The 12,522-nt window shown below is 41.6% G+C and overlaps 1 protein-coding gene across 7 annotated transcripts in view; it reads right to left on the reverse strand.

Annotated features, from left to right (window-relative positions):
• Nucleotides 1-12,522, reverse strand: part of LOC122203049 (piezo-type mechanosensitive ion channel component 2) — a 468,341-nt gene that overhangs the window by 391,495 nt on the left and 64,324 nt on the right. The gene's annotated exons all lie outside the window — the stretch shown is intronic.

The following is a 12,522-nucleotide window of genomic DNA, read 5'->3' on the forward strand; positions in this document are numbered from 1 at the left end:
ATCGCGGAGAGGTTTAAGCAACTTTAATTTACCCTTCCATAGTTGAAGGCAATAATTTTAGATTATGTTATTAAAGGTAAGGGCTCACAGAGTTGAATTTTTAGCCAGATGTGATCTACTTCCTTCATACCCTGTAGCAAAGCCAAACAGCATCTCACTAGTGATGGCCTCAGAGACAATGCTTTAAATGTTTAGAATCTCCATTTCAACTAAGTACATTCTAAATGCTCTTTATTGCCTCAAGGAGTTTTGTTTATTTTAACAGTTGCCAGAGCAGTAGAAACACAGTATTCAGAACAAGCAACTTCAGCACCAAGTGACAAAAGAGTTCTGTCCATTCAGTGATTCCAGAAATTTTTTGTTTGTTCGTACTTTTAATAGTTTTTCCTTCTCTGCTCTGGAGCATTTAATTGCTTTTAAAAGGATGTCCTCTCAAAATCCTGGTTATTTTATTTTTAAAAAATGACAACAAGAGAATCAGCTGCAAGTATTTACAATGGAGCGGGGAAAAAAATTAAACAATGGTAGATTTTTCCTAAGGAAAGCTATCAAAGAAGAGGGACAGGAAAAAGGCTGTTATGTCACCTGATTCATTGTCTATTTGTGTAGAATTCTTTTTCCCATTATACACTCCTGTGTCTTAGATCTGGTTAAAGTTATAAATGTCTCAAGTAGTGATGCTTTAGAACTGAGAGTCAAGACCCAGTTCTTCCCGTTTCCTTTATGTCTGACCTCCACGTCCACAAGAGGCTGGACAAGCCTGGGACAAGAACACCTACCTTCAGAAAGGTTCAAAAATATTTCATCAAGAAAGATGCTACCAGGGGCGCCTGAGTGGCTCAGTCAGTTAAACGTCCGACTTCAGCTCAGGTCATTATCTTGCGGTCCAGGAGTTTAAACCCCGCATCAGGCTCTGTGCTGACAGCTCAGAGCCTGGAGCCTGCTTCGGATTCTGTGTCTTCCTCTCTCTGCCCTTTCCCTGCTCACACTCTGTCTCTGTCTCTCTCTGTCAAAAATAAATAAACATTTAAGAAAAAAAAAAAAAAGAAAGATGCTACCAAAAGGTCTCTCTCCCCCTATAGGTCAGAAAGGCAAGACATATGCTTGCGTACTTATTCTTATCATGTAACACCTGCATTATCTCCTTTCTGCACACCATAAGAATGTTCATACATGTGTACCACAAAAAGCTAATAGAAATAATTTTCAAATAATAGAATATGCGTCACATTTGGGGATAGTCCCTATATTTTAACATTGTCCAGAGATGTATGAAAGCTGACTTCGTTCCACGGAGTTCGTCAGTCCAGTCCTGAATCCATCAATCAGGTATTTGTCACACTTCAAGAAATAGAAATATCTCACCACAAAAAAAAAAGAAATGGAATTACATGACATGATGAAGGTGTTACCTAACACTACAGTGGTCATCATTTTGCAATATTTAAGTGTATCAAATCAATACAATGTATACCTTTAAACTTATACAATAGTTATATGTCAATATATCTCAGAAAAACTAGAAGAGCAATATTATACTGTACATTAATTTCATTAAAGAAGTCGGTTAAAAGAATGTAATTTTAGAATAAAGCATCAAAGAAAAGAAGACTTTTACATGGTAATGGATTGCAAGGTCTTAGAATCAAATTGTAGTAGCAGAAAATCATAACCATTACTCAGTTTGCTAAAATTTTAAGCCAGTTTAAGGAAAGATCAGGTGAAAGCATCTCATTTATAAAGGATAGAAGCCTTTGGTCTGAGTTTTCTACTTAACTCAAAACAACCTGGGGTGCTATCTGTAAAACATAAGCTGAACCAGACGGTCACTAAAATCTTAGATTTTTTTTTTTGGCCTCTGAATTTAAACATTCATTGTCTTTTAAATTATTAAGAGGTAGGATTCTGTTTTATTTTTTAATTAATTTAATACATACCAAATATTACTAACAGTATTAAAAGCTTAACTTGGGGTGCTTGGGTGGCTCAATTGGTTAAGCCTCCAACTTTGGCTCAGGTCATGATCTCTCAGTTCGTGAGTTCAAGGCCTGCATCAGGCTCTAGCCTGGAGTCTGCTTCAGATTCTGTGTGTCCCTCTTTCTCTGCCCCTCCCCTGCTCGCCCTCTGTCTGTCTATCTCTTCAAAAATAGATAAACATTTAAAAAAAATTCTAAGTTTAACTGAGTTTTCTAAACACATCCTGATTGATTATACAGTTGGCATAAAATGAATTCTAAAGACTATGGTGCTTTTTCCTTGTTTATAAATATCTTTGAACCTATTATTCACCATTTTATAAGTTTACCCACAGAAAGTTGTCATATTGAAAATACAAATCCTTCCGCTCAAGCTTGACCTTGCTCACCCCTCCTCACGTGAGAGAATAACAGCACAGATTGTCTCCTGTATTTGCGAACGAAACAAAACAAAGCTTTTATGAATGAATTTGCGAATGAAACGTGTGTCGCCACGTTTACTAAATCACTCCCCTTTCTTCATACACACATTTATTCACAAGGAAGGAAAGTACCTTTTAACTCCATCTTGATTCACCTCTGTGTAACTAAACACTTTACAAAGCTATGGATCATGCTACCTCTCTAGCAGGCTGTGACTAGCAGAATGCAGACCCTCTTCTAGGGTTTCAAATTACTGATTGCAATGAAGACTTAACCTGTAAAAAGATTATTTGTAAGAATTTAAAACTTATTGTGCTCAGTAAAAACTATTTTTTAAGTTTATTTATTTATTTATTTAGAGAGAATATGAGCAGGGGAGGGGCAGAGAGAGAGGAAGAGAGAGAATCCCAAGTAGGCTCCGTGCTATCAGCACAGAGTTCGATGCAGGGATTGAACTCACAAACCATGAGATCATGACCTGAGCCAAAACCAAGAGTCAGACGCTTAACCAACTGAGCCGTCCAGGTGCCCCAAACACTATTTTTAAATAAGAGTGCTGATTATCACTCATGCCTAATTTTATATTAACTTTTCACTTCCAGTTTTTGACTTCTAATTAACTCTGTCTTTATGAACTCGATCTTATTGATTTTTAATTAATGCTACTTTTCTGTAATTTTCCCAAAGGTTAACTTCTCTTCCTAAAAAATATAAATTCTATTATATTACACATTTAATAGCTGGGTTGTATTACAAATTTAATAGCTGTAGCTGGGTTTTTACATCATTGGTCCTCTGAAAAAACTAAGACGTGCTTAGGAACCTAATGATAAAGCAAAGTTCCTTACTGGACTTTGCTTAGATTTGTTAACAAGTTTACTTTTACAGACTCATCGAGACTTCACGTTTGGAAATTTACCCTCCATCTATGTGGATATCAGCATCTCTAAAGTACTAGGTTGAACCACTGAACTTAATATGCCACTAATGTTTAAATATTAGTAAGTTCTCATGATTCAAACCGTGTTACAAGTGGAGAATAATATTTCCATTTCAGAAATAAAAGAATCAGCCACAGTGCTATTCTATCTATAAGCCACTTGAAACAACTATGGAAAAGGGGGACAGCCAGGGCCGGAATATAGGTGTAGGCACGTATAAAAAGTAGGTTTGTGTAAGTGGCAGTGACTTTTTAATAACAGGGTTAATTTACTACCTCCTACAGTTCCTTTTTTGAAAGATTTAGTAAAGTAAGATTTTTTTGTGTGTAGGCTTTCACCATAGGCTGTAGAACAGTCTGGATTATTCTCAGTAGCATCCTTCCTGGACTGACGTGTGCACTCACACAAGAAGAAATCAATGAGTTCATGTTTCTCTCATCCTCAGCACACAATGCTGCTCAGAGCTGGATCTTGTTTAACAACTAATAAGGCTGAAAACTGATGAAAGATAACCATTTTTATCTTGATAAATTTACTCTGACATCCTGCCTGCTTCCTCCTGGGAACACCTTCTTCTCTGACATATATGGAGCTATTGTTACTGCCTTTAAATATTTCTGTTGCCTGAGAAGCAGACACACCTTTCGTGGCACTGATTCAGCTCTCGACCATGTCTGGGCTTTATGCTTATGATACCACACGAATGAGGGCAGCCTCCGGCCATGATGTCAAATCATCGCTCCCAGAACAACATCCAAAACAGCAATGGATTAGCGTCTTCTGCCAGATCTCTTTGCTCTGTATGCAGAATCTTTGACGTTGGATTTAGTCCCTTCCTCATCACTCCAAATGCCGATTGCACGCAAAGTCTGTGTCACTGACAAAGGAGTTGGTACAAAAGAATCCTTACAGAGACTTCTAGGCTTGCCCACCCAACCACATCCCACTCCCCAGACTGCCTTGGCCTTTTCCACTCTCTCCCTTACTACCCTTCTTTTCAACATATACCACATCCTCCTGACTTATGAAATTAAATACTTTAAAACTCGTTGACAGGCTGCTCTATTTGGAGAATGAGAGTAACAATTCCAGTAACACGGTTAAGCTGACTCTGTTTCCATCAGCTCTCGGCCTTGACCTGATAAAGCATTTGATTGTTGGCCAATAGATAAAGAAGTCTTGGATCTCCTAAGTTTCCAGGCATAAGATGACATTTGACCCTTCCTGACCCATTGTTATGCCCCATTATTTACAAGATGATCCACAATGTGTCAGAACTTTCCCCAGAGTCCCCTCAGATGAGACTGTTTGGGTATCTTGGTCTATCTCCCAAATGCAGGTATGACTCATGAGCCATTGTGAGGCTCAGCTGGGTGGTTCATATCAAAATTCTACAGAGGTCGGGTTACCTCTACAAATGTCTTTGCTAAGTCACTTGGTAATATTTCATTGAAAGATAGGGAGGTCGCAGACCCTGCCACCATTACCTATGTCTTGCAAAGGCTCTAGCAACAACGCATTCTCTTAAATATGCCTCCATTCCAGCTAGAGCCCCCTATTAGCCATTCCCCAAACCTGCATATCACCAGGCCCTTGGCCACTTTGGAACAGGGGCTCCTTCCTGTTCATTACTCTATTTCCACTTTCTATTCCTAAACACAGTATGCATTCAGTAAATATTTACTGAAAGAGCAAATAAAAAAAGCACAGCCCCCGCTTGGGATTCTCTCTCTCTCCCTCTCTCTGTCCCTCACCTGCTCGCGCACGTGTGGTCTTCTCTTTCCCTCTCTCTCTCTCAAAATTAACTTTAAAAAACGGGCAGGAAATTTGCAAAATGAAACGTACGTGATTTGGGGTGAATCACATAATGGCCAATAAGTCACCCCCAACCACTCCATCAGTAAGAACTAGCGTAGTAAGCCAACTAAACCTTCGTAGCAACAACTGAAGTAGGAGGGCAAGGGCACGGAAACAGAGATTAGGAGCTCTCACTACCTTCCACTGAAATCCTGAGGTGGCTTGGTATTTTTAAATAGCCTTGCCCTTCCTTGGCACAAATGGATCCTGAAGAACAAATGATCCTTCTTGGTCTTGTCTCAAAAAAAAAAAAAAAAAAAAAAAAATCAGTTTCTGTGTTTTTTTTTTCCCCCTCAGCTATCATCTGGAACCTGTTAACTTTTGTTAACTTTTGCAGCAGATTGCCTAGAAATACAACCGGGACAGTAAAGGAAAGCAAACTCCAACTTTCTTCTTCCTACTCATTTTCTTTAGCAATACACCCTGGGGCCCCCAAGTCCCTCCCCCCAAGTCCTCTTCCATACTGAATAATGGGGGGGGGGCATTTCAAAGGAGAAAAAGCACAATTTGGACCTAGTAAATTATATTCAACTCCTCTACCAGCATGTAAGAATGTGGAAACACACAGGAATGAATCCATCCATCTGTAGCTTCCTGTGAATCAGAGGTGACCCTTTCTGTCACAGACGTCAGTCACCAGAGTGGCTGTCACCTCCTTCACTCTGCAGAACTCCTTCAGGTGAGCCCAGCAACCTGCTTTACCTGCCCGTCCCCCGCCATTCACAACCGGAGGGTCCAGCCCAGGCCAGTCTTTTTTCTTCCTGTTCCTTCCTGACCAGCAGCTGGTGCAAGGCCAGTCCTCTCCCTCAGGAAAATCTGAATACGATCACCTTACGGGTGAAGAGTATGAGGCAGACTGACTTCAATATTTTAACTTTATTTCATGTCTAGCTACTCTCAAAAGCTAATCTGTTGTGTTTTATTATAAGATGGCAGTATTTTTTTTATTCAATTAGTAGCTGGGACCAGGGTTTCTCTTAGAAAAAGAACTGTATTTGTTTGGACATTTTGTGTGATAGATTCTTGGGTTTGAATGGGAGATCCCGAGGAGTCCAGGAAAGGGCACAAAGGCTCTTCTAGACGGGGCTTCAGAAAAGGAGAGAGATTAGAGAGAGAACCCTGAGCATGGAAGTGAAGGCACTCAGCTGTGTAAGCTTTGCAGGACACGGTGTGACCTCCTCCTAGGAAACAGGGAACTCATAAAGCCTCAGTGCAAAGCACCTAAAAGGATCACACCTTGCATCCGACTTGACATGAGGCAGAACTGAGGCAAGCCACAGATATAGGAAGCCCCCAGGCAGAAAGACTGGGGGAATTTTGCAGAAATCATCCTCAGACAGCTCTGGGCTCTCACAGGCCAAGCAACTGGGGCTCAGGGGACAGGAAAGCTTCATTTGACAGCCACTGTATATGTCTTTGCTACCAGCAAATAACCAGTCTGCATAGTCCATTTTTTATTAAAAAGCCAATCAATTCAATTAGGAGAAAGAGGAGGTAAAAAAGGGAATGGTAGTTACTTGATATCTGATGTAATTAATTTTCTCTTTATAACCCTTTGGTGAATCAATCATATCTTAAAGAGCATTTGCCAGGTTCTGGGGAAAATAATTTGCTAGAGCTGTTCAGGTTACAAAGCCTTTATCTCATTTGATACATCCTACAGTCCTGTGAAGTGTAGGAATTGTCAACACTCCTTTTCAGAGAGCACATATCCCACAAGGGTTAGGACGTTGAGCCAGAACTCAAACCTTGGATTCCAGAAGCTTTCCTTCATTCACACTGGCCATCCATCATGATGGGGACCCACCCACAGTGAGTTTGTCCCGTGGACTTCCTCCTTTCTCATCCCTCCCCTCAAACGCACAGCGTTTGGGTCTGGCTGCCCATGTGATTTAATTTTACTTACTCTTAGAGGCCTACACCCTACTTTTTTGACTATTTTATCTAATGAGACCCCGATCCTAATAATTTGAGATGGCAGAAACTCCTCTAAGACATTACTCCGCTAGCAAATGTGAGCTTCCCCAGGTCCCATTTTCAAGAAATCGGGTTTCAGAGGGAATGGGGTGCAAGGCTCCCAGAATCATCTTTCTAGGATATAAATGTGAACACCCCCTTCCCTTGCCTTCAACTAGTTGTGGGATAAGAGTAATGACAATTATTATTTATATACATTTTGTATCATCTATCATTCATCCTGATGTTAGAGACTCGACATCATCTGGTTCTTCCGTTGGTCTGTTTCCCCCAGAATGAAGTCGCCACACAGCAGTTGCTAAGTAAATGAGTCAATGACAGAATGAACCCACACGTGAGTATATTCTTTATCTGCACAGTCCCGTGCTGTACTGTCATTTCCTTTTAAAGATGAACATGATATGACTCTCAAAGGATCTCATGCCCTAAGTCATGTCAGTAACCAGAAGACAACAGAACAAGAATCAAAACTGGCTCAACCTCTCAATTTCAGACTTCTTGCTTCCTTATACTGACTCTTCATCCACAACGGTCCACCCCCTCTAAAATCTGGACAACCCCTCTCAGCCTCAGGCCTCCCCATGCCACAAACTCCAGTCACCTGCCTGCTTTTCCTGAAATACCCAAAGTTTTCATTCCTCCTTTCTTTCTGATGGGATGTCGAGTTTCCTGGAAAGCCCCTCCTCTTCCTTCCTCTTCAAATGTATCTGGTGAAACCAGAAGCTGGCTAAGCTTCTCCACCCCAGCCTCCCACACGCCCGCCCTGACCTAGCGGGGTTCTTACACACACCTTTAAATCTTTAAACCATTTCCTGGTCATAAACGATGAGCCAGTACTCCTAGCTTGATAAATTATGAATCTCCTACCCTTCCTTCTTCCTGAGCCCCTCTTCCCTTCTTTATTAAAGCTGCAATTTCCTAGACCTTAATGGCAGGCTAAATATGGAACAACACACATCACTATGAAAATACAGGAAACTTAAATCTCACTTGAATTATAATGCTTACTAGAACACACATAAAAAAAGTAGGGAGGAAGAAAGGAAAGGTGTGGGGAGGGAGGGAGAGGAAAGGCATATTTCCCATAATGAAAACCTTAATGGTATATGTGGTGATCTGAGCCCTGTGAAGTACCCAGGACAAAGAGTATAAATGATTCCCTTTATACTCTCAGCATCTAATACAACTTCCTGGCATGGAGTGAGTGACCAACAAATATATGTTGTATTAAATTGGATTGACAGGACATATAAGAAAATAGTATTTATTATCATATACACAGATTTTTGAAGATTGAGAGTATGTCAATAGTGGGAAATATTAAAATTATCAGTTGTCATAAAAATTAAATTTATGTGAAGTTGACTTTTAAAAACATTATTGTGCCTGTTCTCGTGTCATGAAAACTCAGTATGGAATCCCTAACAACAGGTTAAAGAGACTAACAAGTAAGTGGAAAAAATAAGTAAGAGGAAAACTTGATATTATTATAAAATACCCAACAATAAGAACAAATTCACAAATCTGCCAGAAATTATTCTGAAGGAAGTGATCAACGTGCAAAACACAATCATGTGGTGATAATGGATCCCTGTTTATCCAGCTAAACTTTTTTATAATACAAAAGTTGAGGCAAATAAATAATTCAAGTTTTTTTTTTTATGGGAAGAATTTTTTTAGGGTGAAGAAGCTGAAAATGTCACATTTAAGAGAAGTAGGATTTTTCATTCAAAATTGCACTTCAATCTCCAAGGTTTTTCTTCTCAGGGAATAACTAAGTCTTGTGTGTTTTGGATAACAATGACTGACAATCCCATCTGTAGCATGGCAGGAAGTTGGCCAAACCCATCAGTGTCCCTTCCGGCCCTGAGGCTATCAGAGCGGATGAGTTAGCACAGGGCCAAAGTACCTTCTCCGCAGGCAGAATCCTGTGTCTGTGCATAAGCATCTCTCCTCCAAGCAATACTCTTGGTCATTCTTCACCATAATGTAAATATATTTATCTGACTCTAGATAATAAAAGTGTTTTTCCTCTGCAAATAAATAAGAACATGGGGCTGGTGTTCAAGGAGGGTATAACCTTGACGTACAGTGACAAGAGAACAGCTTTATGCTCTGGGGCTTTCTATGAACGCTGATGATTTTATTCCCACTTTGTCTACGTACCTCCTCACATCCCCTAAAAAATACTGTGCTCACCTTCTCTTCTGCACTCTTTCTACAACTTTTCTCCAAGAGTGCATACCCCCCCCCCGCCCCGCCGCAACAGGTTTGCATTTGTGCTTCTGTCTAGCGACATAAAATCTTTTTTTTGTTAATTAAAAAAAATTTTTTTTTAATTTATTTATTTTTGAGAGAGACAGTGTGCGGGCAAGGGAAAGGGGCAGAGAGAGAGGGAGATGCAGAATCCGAAGCAGGCTCCAGCCTCCGAGCTAGCAGCCCGGAGCCCGACGCAGGGCTTGAACTCACAAACCATGATCATGATATGAGCCCAAGTTGGCCACTTACCTGACTGAGCCATCCAGCTGCCCCCAGCTACATGAAGTCTTGAGCTTCCTCCCAGGGAGGCCCCTCCAGGGTAGGAAGCAAGGTGTGGCAACAGGAGGAGGGCTTGCCATGTAGCCCAGAGACTCCTGCGTGCTGGTTCCTTCTGCCTTTCCACCTACTCCCTTCTGAGCACACTGAAACCCTCAGGCACGACAACCTGCTGGCAACTGCCATTGCTGTTGCTTCTTTTCTGGCTTTCTCTTTGCCTTTGTGTTAAAACATACTGCCTCCTGTGTCGTCTTCTTAATCACTCAAGTATCTCATTCAGAAAGTCATCTCTTGAACACTCCATGCTGAACGAGGCACTTCCTTGGCTGTGTTCTCATGAGGCCTTGTACAGACTCGTATGTGTACCCAACACTTAATTATTTGGTTACAAGTCTTCCCCTGACCCACAAAACTATAAGCACCTAAAGGCATCAACTATGTCCTATTTGTTCCCGTATCCCTGGGGACTTAACACAGACGGTCCTGAAAGCAACACATGAGAGCAGAATTCTAAGACAATTAGAATAATGAAGAACTCTCACTCTGATGCTCTTACAATAACTGCTTGGTTGAGGAAATCTAGATGAAATGAAGTGCTAGGACCCACACCCTTATATGAGAAGTCCAGAACATTCTCTGCGACTGTCTAGTCATTGGATTTCCATACTCAGCAAGACTTCTTCGTCTCTACAGAGCAGAAATTAGAAATGTTCATGGGAGAAACTTAAAGTTCCTGACAGACTCACAGAGAACTGTATTGAGAAGTTTTGCTGTATTCTAATTTTCTTTACTCTTTGATCCCTAGCGTAATCAATTTATGCTTTACCATATGTATTGTTTCCTAGCTACAAATACATAAGGCCATGTCAACCAAGGACCTAGTGGACCACAGGTGGTACCCTCAAACCAGGCAACTAAAGTGTAAAGAAGGGGCCATATCCAGTAGGGTAGTCTGGGTTACAAAAAGGTATAAAGGATTGCAGGGGCACCTGGGTGGCTCAGTCGGTTAAGCCTCTGACTTCGGCTCAAGTCATGACCTCTTGTGAGTCACGAGCCCTTGTGAGTTCGAGCCCTGCATCAGGCTCTGTGCTGACAGCTCAGAGCCTGGGGCCTGCTTCGAGTCTCCCTCTCTCTCTCTGTCCCTACCCCCACTCACACTCTGTCTCTCTCTCTGTCAAAAATAAATAGAAACATTAAAAAAAAAAAAAAGGATTGCAGAGAACCAGAGTGCCCTTAACAGTGGGGGGCCACTTGCACCTGAACTCTCTCCTCCTGCCCTCTGGCCCCTTGCCAGTGCTGCTCACTGGCCGAACAAAGCCAGAATGGCAAGGGCTTGACTAGTCCATGCGGGGCAGCCTCCGGTGCCCACAAGGGTGCCTTGAGGTCTGGAGAAGTAAATGGGAAATTTCCAACATCGCGACCAATGTCCACTGAGACGAGCAAGTACCAAGAAACAGACTGCCTATGGGACTCAGCCAGGTAACCCTACAAATAACATTTAATTTGATTTAGTTATCATAGAAACTGCGCTCCTGATATACTGTTTGTAAATCAATAACAGCCATTATTAGCTGGCCTAGTGTTAATGATATGTGCACATGTGTGTATCGTCTTCACTGGTCAGGGGTCCTTACAACCGGCCACATGTCAGAATCTTCTGGGCAGTCCCATTCGCACTCACGGAGTCCAAATCTGCAGCAGTTGTGCCTCAACAACTACAATTTCCCAAGTGTTCCAGGAAATTTGGGTGTGCATGATTGATGACCACCCCTGTAAACTCTCAGCGCTTAATTCGTCTTAATGCATCTTGATAATAGAATGCTGAACAGGATACACTGAGGATCTCCCTAGTAAGACTTAAAACCTGCTGTTGGATTGAACTAAAACAGAACACAATGTATACTCAAACATTTGCAATAGAAAAGCCATAACTGAATTTAAGAAATCATTCACTTCATCAAGAGGTAAGAATCCAAAGCAGTGAGGGGCACCTGGGTGGCTCAGTCGGTTGAGCCTCTGACTCTTGATCTTGGCACAGGTCATGATCTCACGGTTTGTGAGTTCGAGCCCTGCATTGGGCTCCTCTCTGACGGTGCAGAGCCTGCTTGGGATTCTGTCTCTCCCTCTCTCTGTCCCTCCCCTGCTCTCTCTCTCTCTCTAATTAAACTTAAAAAAAAAAAAAAAAAAAAAAAAAAAAAAAAAAAAGAATCCAATGCAGTGAATTACCAACAGCCTCCATAACCTTCCAAGATGCCTTCCCATCCTAGGACTCTGCAAATAGTGGGTAAAGGATGTATGTACAATGCTTAACTGCCCAAACTCTTGTAATTTGTTTTAAGAGACAAGCTTATGGGGCGCCTGGGTGGCTCAGTCGGTTGAGCGTCCGACTTCGGCTCAGGTCATGATCTCACAGTTCGTGGGTTCAAGCCCCACATCGGGCTCTGTGCTGACAGCTCAGAGCCTGGAGCCTGTTTCAGATTCTGTGTCTCCCTCTCTCTCTCTGCCCCTCCCCTGTTCGCGCTCTGTCTCTGTCTCAAGAATAAATAAACATTAGAAAAATTAAAAAAAAAAAACTTTAAAAAAAAGAGACAAGCTTATGTAACCAAATCTCAGGTGAAATGATGGGGCCGGGGGGAGGGGAGAACCATTCTTTTTTCGAGGAATAATAACCACCATCTAGCATTCTGGAACACCAACTGTGCACTAGGGACCCTGCCACGTCCCTAGAAACTCCATCAGAGAACTTTCTAATTGGCACATGGTTTATTGACCTGATAGCACAAGAATGTTGACAGGTGGAAGGTACATCTCCC

The sequence above is a fragment of the Panthera leo genome, chromosome D3, assembly GCF_018350215.1.
Source record: "Panthera leo isolate Ple1 chromosome D3, P.leo_Ple1_pat1.1, whole genome shotgun sequence".
Lineage (NCBI taxonomy): Eukaryota > Metazoa > Chordata > Mammalia > Carnivora > Felidae > Panthera > Panthera leo.